Source organism: Lepisosteus platostomus, chromosome 1 (assembly GCF_059453375.1).
Source record: "Lepisosteus platostomus isolate fLepPlt1 chromosome 1, fLepPlt1.hap1, whole genome shotgun sequence".
In the NCBI taxonomy this organism is placed as follows: Eukaryota; Metazoa; Chordata; class Actinopteri; order Semionotiformes; family Lepisosteidae; genus Lepisosteus; species Lepisosteus platostomus.
The window spans coordinates 19,749,741-19,762,026 of record NC_142611.1 but is presented as its reverse complement, the minus strand read 5'-3'; the positions used below and the strand labels follow the sequence as shown (position 1 = coordinate 19,762,026).

The following is a 12,286-nucleotide window of genomic DNA, read 5'->3' as shown; positions in this document are numbered from 1 at the left end:
CTGTTTTAAAAAAAAATGTACCTCCCTTGCTTCCTGGCGTAGGCTTTTACTGTGTTTCAGATACAATGCATCTATTTTAATAATTCACCGAAAAAGACCTGAGAGAACGGTGCATTGGTTAAATTAACACAGTCAAATTAAATAATTCAGGGCGTAAGAAGGCAGAATGAGAAAGCTCTTACTGTCTTAAATGCTTCAGTTAAAGCTGTTATGAAAGGAGGGAAACGTTTCTTTTCTTACTGTATGTGTCGCCTGTGAAACGTGTCTACACGAGTACAACGTCCATCTACGCTAAAACGATGATAGCGCCCTCTTGTGGTAAAACTAATTCACTGAAATTGCCTAAACCTGAAATGGAACTAGATGTGTTACTGATCTCCAGGTTGACTACCGGATCTTCAGAATTTCATTCCAGCTCAAACTCTTAAATATAGCTGAAATATCTTGATAAAAAACTGAAAATATATTTTGGTATATTTGCTATGCAGGGGATTCCGTGGTAATTGAGTCAATTATACATAATTAGATATAGAGCCAGCAGTCATATCACAATTGGCAACCCCCTGATGCTAGGCAGGCGTGTACCTGGCCAGTAACTGGATGGGCTCCTGGAAAAGCTAAGGTTTCTTGTGGAAGAGGTGTTAGTGGGATCAGTAGGGGGCGCTTGCCCTGTAGTTTGTGTGGGTCCTAATGTCCCATTATAGAAAAGGAGAGACATACTGTATTGTGTACTGTGATTCAGGAACCATCTTTCAGATGATATGTAAAACTGACTATCCATGGTCATTGAAAATCTTATTTAATGATATTTAGTCACTGTACGCTATGTACCTCACTGAATCATAGTATTTTGCTTTGCGATCACCTGTTTCCTATCTCAATAATGCTGTACTTGAAAGAGGCTAAAAGCCAGTATTATGGCTCGTTCATAAATTCTACACATGATGGAACAACATGCATAATCCTTTACTGCCTTTTGTATAAATTGGGACATGATAGGCTTGGCAGTTATTTCTAACGAATCATAACGAGACTGACTTTCAGATGAAGGCGAACAGCAGAACTCCAGTTTGAAGGGAGTGAGGTGAACATGATGGAAGACACAATTAAGGCCTTGTGAGCTGACAAAGACTTTCTGCCAATGCAGCAAAATAACAGTGATCCTGGTCTGCTCAGGTTAAATTTTATTTTGCCGCATGATTTATATGCATGTTGGTTTGTTGTGCTGTGTGTTGTGTTGTGTGTTTTCTAGCCATAATACCAGCATGTAAAATGCTAGTGTTGTCTTACTATCTTAATTATTGTGCCATTATCATTCAAGCATGAGTTACATTGTCAATATAATTTTGCAACATATTCCCACCACTACCTGGAAACTAACAACAAGACAGATGAAAGGGTCTTAGTCAAGAAATATCCTTATTCTGATGGTGTGGAAAAGAGCATAAAAAAACTAAATAAAGGGAAAATGTTTGTGTGTGCATTTCAAAAGACTGCATATTCATGTCGGGGAAGTCAATATTTAAACTGCATTACGGCTCAACACATCAATGTTTAGGGTATTGAATCCATGGAAGAGAAACTAAAGTAATAAACTAAAAATATTAAAAACACCGTCATACACAAGAGAGTTCAAAAGACATGAACTCCTTTATCTTGCAGCAGAGAAGTCTGAGGTTTACTGTGACTCAGTGTTCAAGCCCCTCATGAAATGGGATTGATGATGTTAATTAAAGAAAATATTGGAACAACAGATAGGTGCCACAAGATAGACACACTGATCTTGTTGTTTTGAATCCTAAATCCTCAGCTGCTTAAATAAAACTTCAAATGAGGAAATCAAGAGCATTGGACACTGTCTTCAGTCCTGTATGATACAATAAATAAACTCAGAATTGAGAAAACATGGTGTTGTTTTTTTCCCCAGAAAGATGTGAATGTGTGGAGAGACTGAGCTATGTTGTGATCATGGTTTCCTAAGAAGACTTCAGTATGTTTGATGAGAGTTTCATTTTGAAATGCTCCCGGCAGTAGTAGAAAAAAAAAGAGAGATAGAATTATCTCTGTCTCATATGGTACATTTTCTTACTTTCTTTTCATGACACAGGAGAGAGGCAGTTGTGATGATGAAATTAGCGATCTATGATCTTCTCTGGGTGATAGTTACTTTTTCATGTCGGAAGAAGAACAACATTTAGTTTTCAAAGATAGGTGTTTCAAAAGCATCAAAAAAGAGAAGTCTGAAGGAATAAAAGACGAAGCTTACAAAGAATACAAGATCATTTGATTTAAAAACTGAAGCAACCTGTGTTTTAACCTCTGGCATATACTGTAACACATGCCTACCACTTGCTAATCTTGTAGCAGATGTCTTTGACACTTCTAATGCATCTTACGTTGCTCTGTGACCTCTGGATCAGAAGACACCAATGTTTAAAATCTTTGAAAATGAATACAGTCAAATTCATTGTCACACAAACCTTGATTTATGATTTTTTACCAACCAGTATCTGATGCAATTTAGTCTGCTCCGAACTTTATTTTTGCATCTATTTTTTTCAAAGTGCCATGAAAAATTGACCAATTCTAATTTATTCATATACAATATCTTAACACTCATTGTTATTCTCTGCACAGTGACTGCGCGGAGTCTGTTGGTTAAGAAGGCTACAGATTTTGCTCCCTGGTGGGGTAAGAATCTTTGCTAACTTTTGACCCAAGAAGTTTGCTAGACTCCTGTGTGTCAAGAACACTCTGATACTGTCCGAATCCTGCTTTTTTATTCCCTATTCCAAAATGCTTCTTCTCTTCCCTCCCTCAATAGCTCAAGTAGACAGTGCTTGTAAAAAGAATGATGCACAACCCATCCCTGAGAGCCACTTGGTTTCTGGAATTTTCTTCCCTTTTGTATAACTTAGACAAAATAAGTATTTGTCTTACTGGACTAATGTAAGCCTGGTAATTAATTCGATAAACTATTTCAAACTTGTCCCTTGGTGAAGGGAAACCTTCACGTCGTGTGGTTCACTAACATAAACCACACGTCATTTGGAACAAACTGTGTGTCTTTGCTGTGTTGCACCTGCTAGCTCATTCATATCTACTGAAAGGATCAAATACTGGAAGATGGGATGTGATAAAAGCAGTCTTTGTATTGCTCCCCTAAGATTGTGAACTTCCAATAATGTGGTGCGTGGCCTGTGATAGTGTGTTACTGGAAGGAGGAGCTGGAGACAAATCCTGGCGTGCCTATGATTTGATATAACGGAATTCTGTCAACATGTCCCATATCCAGTGTTTTTTAGACATTGCTGCCCCCTGCTTCTCTTGGCACAGCAAGTGCTAATTAATATTATTTCTCAGACCTCACAATCACTGGATGCTCTTCAACATGACATAGAAGTAGAGGTTCATTCCATTCTGAGAAGAAAAAAGAAAGAAGAAAAAAACTCAATGTTTTGGCTGTGAAGAAGCCTTACATCTGAAGGAGACTGTATGAATTTGCTTTGCAAATATGTAAAACCCATTTTAAAGCTCATCAAATATGCTGAAGTAAACCTTTAACTTTTGGTACAGTGTGTTGCTCATCACAATATTAAAAACAAATGTGTTAAATTCAAGAGAATCCTTACTAATAGCCGTGTTCAGGGGGCAGAATTTTCTTCCAAGCCTAATAAAACAAAAAAAAACATCACTTTGAAAGCCTTCCAAATTTGATTAACCAGAAAACGGTATTAGCAGAACAAATATTTGACACTGTAGAACTGTAATATCTTTGCTATAGTTCAGCACAGTCATAAAAAATAGTAATTTAGACCCATCTCAAATATTAAGTTCATGCCGGAAAAGACTCCGGCTCCCCTGTGAGCCTGAATTGGATTAAGCAGTTAAAAAATGGATGGACTATACAGTACATTTTGTTTACTGGCTCATGAAGCCAAGATAAGATAGCAGCGTTCCAATCTCACATCACTTTTATCTCACAGTTATCCCTTTTTAACTGGCAGCCCAGTTTGACAAGTTTTCTTTTTCTTTCCTGGTATAATTGAACAATAAATTGTTCATCACAGTTTCTAAGTATCATTTCCTTTGACTTGGGTTTCAGATTAAGTAAACTGTTAAGGAAACCAAATGACTCTGTAATGACTGATGACCTTCTCTCCCCGGTACTCATATGGAAGACAGTGTCTACCCGTGAAAGGTAGTGTGACAAGATTGGTCCTGCACACCCATGCTTGCAAGCTACTCCCACCAACATACTACAGACAGGGATGGCACTACACGTTCTGATTCATAGGTTTATTATTACCTAGAAAATTTAGAACCTAGCAAGTTCTCTCCTCACTGTCTAGGCATTTGGGTTAGAAGAAGCCTAACAAAGTCATTTAATTCCTTAAAGTCGTTTAGGGAAGGCTTTGCCTCTCCCTCTGGCAGAAGATATGATGACGGATTTGTTTGACTTACGAGTTTGACTTACAGTACGTTGCTAAAGTGCAGAACTTTCAAATACAGGGTCTTCTGATTCCAGCGTCTGCTTTTTTTTGTTCCAAATAGTCTCTTCCTCATTTAATTGAACACCAGATGTAATTAATAATTGACTCATCATAAACTTTTTGAATGGTGTTCAGTTTGGAACACAGTTTTGAATATTCCACATATTTCTTAGGAATTTGAAAAAGCTAACTCTATACAAGTAACTTGTAGCTGTAATTGATTATCTTTTAAAAACAACTGTCCCCAACACTGGTCATCAGAACCAGGATGAGGAAACTGTGTTGTATAGTTTAATTTTTTTATAATCCAGGGGTAATTGGAACCATGATTCACCACAGAAAATGTAATCATTTCTGACTGAGTAGGTTTAAGGATTAGAGCAATTTTTTCACATCTTGCAGAGCTATTCAGACTCAATCAACACATCTTACAGATAACCATTAAGCTATCCATTTCTAAAGGCTCTGAATAACTTTGTGATTAATTGATGAAGATTTAAAAAAAAAACTAATTTAGAAATTGACTGACCAGAGTTCCCTTAATTGAGCGAATCAAATGCTTCATTGATCAAGAAATAAATATTCCAAATCTTGAGAAATTTGAGAAAATGAAAAATTAGGGGTAATGTATAGAATTTACTGAGTTAGTGTTCTCCATGGACAAGGCCCACTGTGTGGTTTTGATAGATGTTTGAGGTTTATCTGGTAACTATCTGCTTTACAAACTCTGAGAATGGGTTTTAGTAAAAAAATAAAAAGCTAGAATACAAAATCCAACTGTAATGTAGAGGGTTGCTTATGGAAAGAAAAGTTTAGGTAAGGTGTGTGTTAACTCTTTGAATTTTCCAAAAGAAGCAACTTATGGCTACTGTTGAAAATGTATTCTAATAGACATTCAAGCTGAGGCTTACACTGGGAAGTACATTGCTGAGAGGCTTTCTTTTTTAGGGCAGACACCTAAGATGTAACACGCCTCTATAAGAAAGTCTCACAACCCGAAATATATGTCTGTACTGAGAAAATCTAAGATGAGCTGGAAAGCTTGGAAAAGATTTACAGTACATTCAAAATAAAGTAGTAAAGTACAAACTTTGAATTAGGAAGAGTGGTCTGGAAATAAACAATGGGGTCAGAAGAAGGTCTGCTTGAATATCCAGGCCAATCACACCAACATGTTTAAAACCTCAGCTGCACAAACCTGTTTTCCTGAACAGGAAGAAGGAGGAACTTTCTAAATGTCTAAAATGAGTCACTTACCAGTCTTACATGTTTTAACACCTTTCTAGTCAATATTACCTGTAGGCTAATTCCACTGGGCATACACCTTGAATGCAGCATACGGCTCAAGACCACGGTGATGAATTTCTACTATTAGTTTACTAGCACATGAAAAGTAAGCTGTAAAATGAACTGTCAAATTAAGTTTTTATGCAAGCATAATTTTAAATGCTGCTGGTGAGCAGCGTGGCTCCAGGGCTCCAAGTTTGATTCCTGCTTCAGATGTCAGTTTGTGTGGAGTACATATTTTCTCCACATTCACACTGCTTTTTCCCAGGTGTTGCTCCCAGCTTCCAAAGGGTAAGTTAATTGGCGTCTCTAAATTGTCCCTGTATGTGTGTATGTGTGTGCACTCTGTTGGACTGGTGTCCCCTCCAAGGAATGAGACCTCAGTCTTGTCTTGTTCCCTATACTTTTGGAATAGGGTCGAGGTTGTAATGACTCTTACCAGGAAAAAAAACACTCCAAATAATAGCCAGATGGATAAAAAGAGAATTTCCATCATAAAAATATTTCCAGATCCTAAAAATGCAACACAATTCAATACAATATATTACAATATATTTGCATAATTTGTGCTTTATGTTTTAAAATTTCTATTTAAATTTAAGTTATTGGAAACTGTTGCTTCTTTTCATTCTTCTGCACATTCTTCTGATATCTTTGGGGAGGCTTTTTTTTTCTTCTTGGATCTTGTTTCGACTTTTAGCCCTGAAAAGCTTCATATAACAAACCTTTATCTCACTCTCCTCGATAACAAAACCCTTTCCATAATCTCTGGTAATCCCTTCTGCCTTGTTGAGCATTACTATTTGCACAGAAAATAAGAGGTCAGGATTAACTTTAATGTTCTGTGGCCCACAGCAGAAAAAACAGAGGAAGGTAATGTTTTCTTACCCATTGTCTCGGTTTGAGGATTTTGCACAACAGTAAACACAATGAAGTCAATGGTCCTATTAAGTGAAAGGGTGTCTTCAATTAATAACTATATATAACCAGACTCTTATGTCAGAGCTAATAGGGTAGAAAATTCAATTTAAATTATAACAGAATAAATCATCAATGTCAGCATGGAGTTTGTTTCCCACACTCCCATCTTAAAAGGTTTGCGTGTTTCTGTCATCCACTCGGGTGATCAGTTCTGGGTTTCTTTGACCTACATGGAGAAAAGCTATACTTTGGGAAAAGCTTTCCTTTTTGATAGAAGCTAAAGCCTTCTGTGCAATCTTCTATAAGCTGTTTTGTTTAACAAAATGAAGGTGTCAAAAGCTTTATAATTCAATTTTCTTTGTTGAACTAACTGTAGGAACAAGAAATGAGAATCAGTAAGTATCATAGGGCATGTAACAAGTAAAACATGGAATAACAATATGGAAAATCCATTTCTGAGCCGAGAGGCTATTCTGGTTTCTATAGGATTAAGTGGATTAAGAGCATGAGTTCCCTTCTTGAATGGAACACTGGTCCATCACAGAATTACCCCAGCAAAGCCAGTAACAACTTATACAGGTTGGGTGAACTGGAGAACTTGTGGTTATGGTACTTAACTTGGGGACAACAGTATCCACATTGCCTTAAACTACAGTATATTTGAAGATTTACCATATTTACCTTGCACCCCTTTAATTGATACCTGATTTGGTAAAACACCTGCCTTCTAAACAATGCTTAATAAGCATTAATCTTGCCTTTCTTTTTGTGGAGCAGAGTTTATCAAAGCAAATCTTAAAGAAGGCACTAGGTCTGATTTGCCATCTGGGCAAATTGCCCATCAAATTAAATTACTATGAAGAGGGCAATTTGCCCACAGGAAAAAATATGTACAACTGTGTCTTCTGATTTTGACCTAACTATGTAGGTACTGCACACAAGGTAACTGAATTGTGCCATAAAACAACGTATTAGATGTCAAATGTTTCATCTAATTCTGTAAAACTATATCTCATACTGCAGCGATACCCTATGTGACTCAATTCAAAATGAACATTTATCTGCTGTTTTCAGCTCTTAAAACATATGTATTTTAAGTTACAAATACAGTTTCAAAATGATCTTAAAGGTCCAAATTTTACCTGTTGGCAAAGTGCCCATTAATCCAGTTTACCCACAAAATAAATATGTTTGCCCAGAGGTATTGTCCAATATTTTAAGAGCTATAAACACTTTAGAAAGTTTGAGTTGTTCATGTAAGAATTTAATCAAATAAATACAAGCTCTGTTGGAAAACAACATAACATCTGGAAGATGCAGGTAAGAATTATTTTAGACATTTAACCCACCTGCCAGTTCTAAGTTGCAAATGTGATGAGTGACAGTGTATTTCTGTTTACAAGAGACTTCTTGCACCTTTTCAAAGGAAAGCCTGAGTGTGTTTGGGAAACTCTATCATTGTGTTATCATTCTTGTACACAGACAGATTTAAACTCCTTTGATGTTTTTTTTCACAATTTTAATATCATTATACTACATGGACCGGTACTGTAGCCTTGCTGCCTCACAGCGATGGGTCCTGGGTTCCTTTCCGGACCAGGTGTGCTGTCTGTGTGGAGTTTGTATGTTCTCTCCGGATTTGTTTGGGTTTCCTCTGGGTGCTTGGGTTTCCTCCCACAGTCCAAAGACCTACTGGTAGTTTAAATTGCTGGCCCTGGTGTGAGTGTGTGTTTGTGTCCTGTGATGGGCTGGCATTCCATCCAGGGTGTATCCGGCATTGCGTCCACTGCTTGCAGGGATAGGCTCTGGCTCCCTTATGTGATAGTCACGGTTCCACACTGGGGTCGTGCCCCCCGCCACCCGGGGCACGAACCCGGGTCTCCGGCGTAACGCAACAGGGCACCATCCGCGTGAGCTAAAGAAGACCTCCCTCAGCCCAGGCAGCTGAGGACCCTGATACGCGCAGTGAGGGCGCTGACATCACCACACTAGCTCTGCTACACTTACAACCCTGTATTGGATAAAGCGGTTAGAAAATGGATGGATGGATTGTTCTACATTTTCTGGGTTTATATAAAATAGCAAAAATACTGTGTAGATGAAGTAAACCATTAGTTCATGAGGCTTACTTTTGGAATACATTTTTTTCCTTTAGAAATTAGTCTGTGCCATTTTCATTCTATTTTAGGTACTTCTTCGTTAAAAGAAGTGAAAATCTCATCCCAGAAGAGACTGTTTAAGGGCTATCTAAAGAACATTTGCTAGCTGCACAAAAGAAGCTACACGTTGGGAGTCCCCAATAAACTGTGGAGATTTCCTTACGAATAATAAGCATACTTATGGAACGAAAGAAGTGTTCAACCCATCTGCCATCCACAAGCTCCAAAGGTGTCATTTCACGGCACCTTCCTGGTTGCCAGAGACTCTAGCTGATGGAAAGCAGCCAAAAGTATTGTGTTGAAAAGCTGTGACTGGTTGAATGGTTGAAATTTTGACTGAGTCTGAGCTCTGCTTTCCTGGAAGTGCTTGAAATGGACATTTCCAGATTCCCTGCACAATGCTACCTGAGGCCCGGTGATAAAGGTTTCTCAGGTTGAACCAGAGTAACTGTTGGAGCTGTTCTCTTTGTGGGCTGGTAAAATAATTATTTGACCCTATATGGCATTTTAATCTAGAGAAAAACATTAGCATTCAAAATTGTGAAGATCTGATTGTGAGAAGCCTAAGACAGCAGGAGTTCCATCAATCAGCTAATTAATTTCTCAATCTGAAACCCTGGTGGAAACTCCTGAGCTCCACTTTTATGTCACCGTAATGGTTTTCGTATCTTGTAAAATTACACAATGATATTATGAACACCTCTCAGCCCATCACTAATTTTGTCTCAGGGTAGAATGTAGTCCAGATTCAGAAGACATGCAAAAATCAACATTTAAATTAGGATTTTATCTGTACACATCCCTTGAGATAAGAACATCTGAAAAAGAAAACAAAATATGCATATTGTATGAATTTAGATTATAGCATTATAGCATGAATAAGAATTAATAATATTGGAGGTATTTTAACTGTAAATGAAAACAAGGCTTAGTATTATCGAAAGCTGGATCTGCTCTAATTATTGCTACATTCCTTGGAGATATAACATCTGTAACCCATGGGCTGAACAGCTGTACCTTCACATGTTTTTTTTTTTCCGTAACTATGGCAAAACTTTTATCTATACTGTATATATACACTATATGGTTACGTAACCCGTGTATGTGCTCAAGTGGAGAGCTGCGTAAGCATATGTAGGCTGTAACGGAACAAGTAAAGGTTAATTCCATACTGAAAAACAGAAGGGAGAAACACCATTTTTCTTACGTAGAACCTTCTTCATGTATGATGAAGGCTGTACAGCTGAAACATTATGTTTCTCTTGTCTGTGTTTCACATGGAATTCATCTTTTCTTGTTTTTTACACAGATTTATATGTAACACGTTTAATGTTGTAAATCGGCATACAAATAGACTGTTACTGAACTGAGTATGTGATCCAGCCATATTAACAAAATAATAAAGATTCAAATGGTAAAGAACATGTAAAAAATGTTAAGAACATGGTATGAATGTTAAACAAATGTATCATTCCATACAAAATCAACCTGATAACTTTCTTAAAAATAAGGTACCTACATTTTTCCTGTGGAGGAAGGATTTGAGGCAAAATGTTTCTGTCAAAACAAAATAATATCATTTTCCATCTGAAAAACAATCCAAACATCAGAAATAGTCTTTATTTAATGAAAAAATGTGGACCGATTGTATGCTTTATTTATTTTTTCTTCCACAGGGTGTTTTCGTTTTGTGGTTCGATTGACATGTTGGAGATTTGTCCTGTCATTCAAGAACATTTAGCAGTTGTGACAGTGCGTCACTGTCATTCAAGAACATTTAGCAGTTGTGACCTGCTCATGCTCATGTCCTAGAATTGATCATGTTCTTATGATGTCTAGGGGCCAGGTATTTGACAGTTGCAGGCAACAAGGGCAATGTACAGGTCCTTATATCAGAAGATGACATAAGTAAAGCCTCACAGATATTACGCAATTGGACAACAACAAAGATGATATGAGTTGTCAGGGATTCCAAAAGGGTGTCTGTTTTTTTCTTTGTTTTTTTTCCAGAGACATTTTGGGTTTAGACAATATGTGGAGAGCAGAACGTTCCAAATCACATTGCATGTTGCATTTCCCTTAATAATGACACCTCTATCATATAATTTGTCATGGCTCTTAAATTACCAGAAGCTCCACTCTTGTTATTTTCTGTGCTCATACATTAGTGCAATCTGTAGAGCAGCAAACCAAAAAATAAAAACAAATAGGCTGTTTGTTGAAAAGATGAATGTTAAAATGAAATACGATGGATTAACATTCAGAGGAACCCCTAACAAACCTTAGAGTAAAACAATTTATCTTTTGAGGGGCATGTGATGAACTTATAAATGACACCAAGAGTTGCTTGGTGTAGATCAGAGTTTAACAATGTCTTCAAGCAGGCCGTGCAAATGAGAATTTGTTCTAAATTATCTTATCTGGACAAATGTTTCAATATAAATTAAAAATAAGATACCTCTTCTAAATGTATTGAATATTCATCAGTTTATTGATTTAATCAGAAACCCTTCATTCTCCTAAGAAGCAGAAAACACACCTTTATTTAACCAGATAAATGAACGAAAGAAACAAGCTCTTGATTATAGTGAAAACCTGTAGAGTACCCATTTATACAGCTGGGCATTTTTCTGGAGTAACCTTGAGTGACGCACCTCACTCAGGATTACAACAGCAACGCTACACCTAGGATTTGAATCCACAGCTTTCTAATTAGAGGTCCTGAACCCTAATCGTTCCTCCACACTGCTGAGTGAAAGGTTCTAATGAGCAAACTGATTGCAGAGACAGAATGTGAATACTTATTTGTGTGAAACTGCGAAATGTGAAATTGTAGCAATATTGCTTGGCATAATGTAGTATTCAAAGCCCAAATCTAAAAAAACTTTCACTTTATTTTTTCTGTCAAAGCACCGAGCTCCCAAGTATATAGCCAGTATATATGCATTCTCTGTCACGTATTTAAGGATAAAGTGGTAAAACAAACAGAGCCCATATTTTTTCTTCATGGCTGTGAATGATGAATAGCTGACACATTGTACAAGGGGCCTATTCAGTAAAGCCAGGCTCTGAAAGGGTTAAAAGCAACACAGCACCTTTTGTAAAGATCATAGTTTGGAATTAACAGACCACTCAGAAATCCAGCTCCAGATTACTTGTATAATAAGGCTATTATTTATCTTTGATGATGATGATTATAATAATAATAACAATAATAATAAAAAATGCAATTTTTAACAAGGTCTACCACATTCTTGAGGTTATTTAACAACACAACTCCCTGTTCTCTCCTTTCAGTGTCCTCTGAAAAGTACTTTCTCTCAGAAATTCATCCTTGCATTACTGAAAAATAATTTCACATTTGTTCCTTTGGCCATTGCTATGGAGACAATACAATTTTTTGATGTACTTAAAATAAATGTTATT

The 12,286-nt window shown here is 37.0% G+C and overlaps 1 long non-coding RNA gene across 1 annotated transcript; it reads left to right on the top strand.

The window, feature by feature from the left end:
* The first annotated feature begins 5,645 nt into the window (after nt 1-5,645).
* Nucleotides 5,646-10,293, top strand: LOC148677825 (uncharacterized). The gene is made up of 2 exons (XR_015935530.1): nt 5,646-6,071; nt 8,890-10,293. It is a non-coding gene; the product is annotated as an uncharacterized LOC148677825 (long non-coding RNA).
* The last annotated feature ends 1,993 nt before the right edge of the window (nt 10,294-12,286 follow it).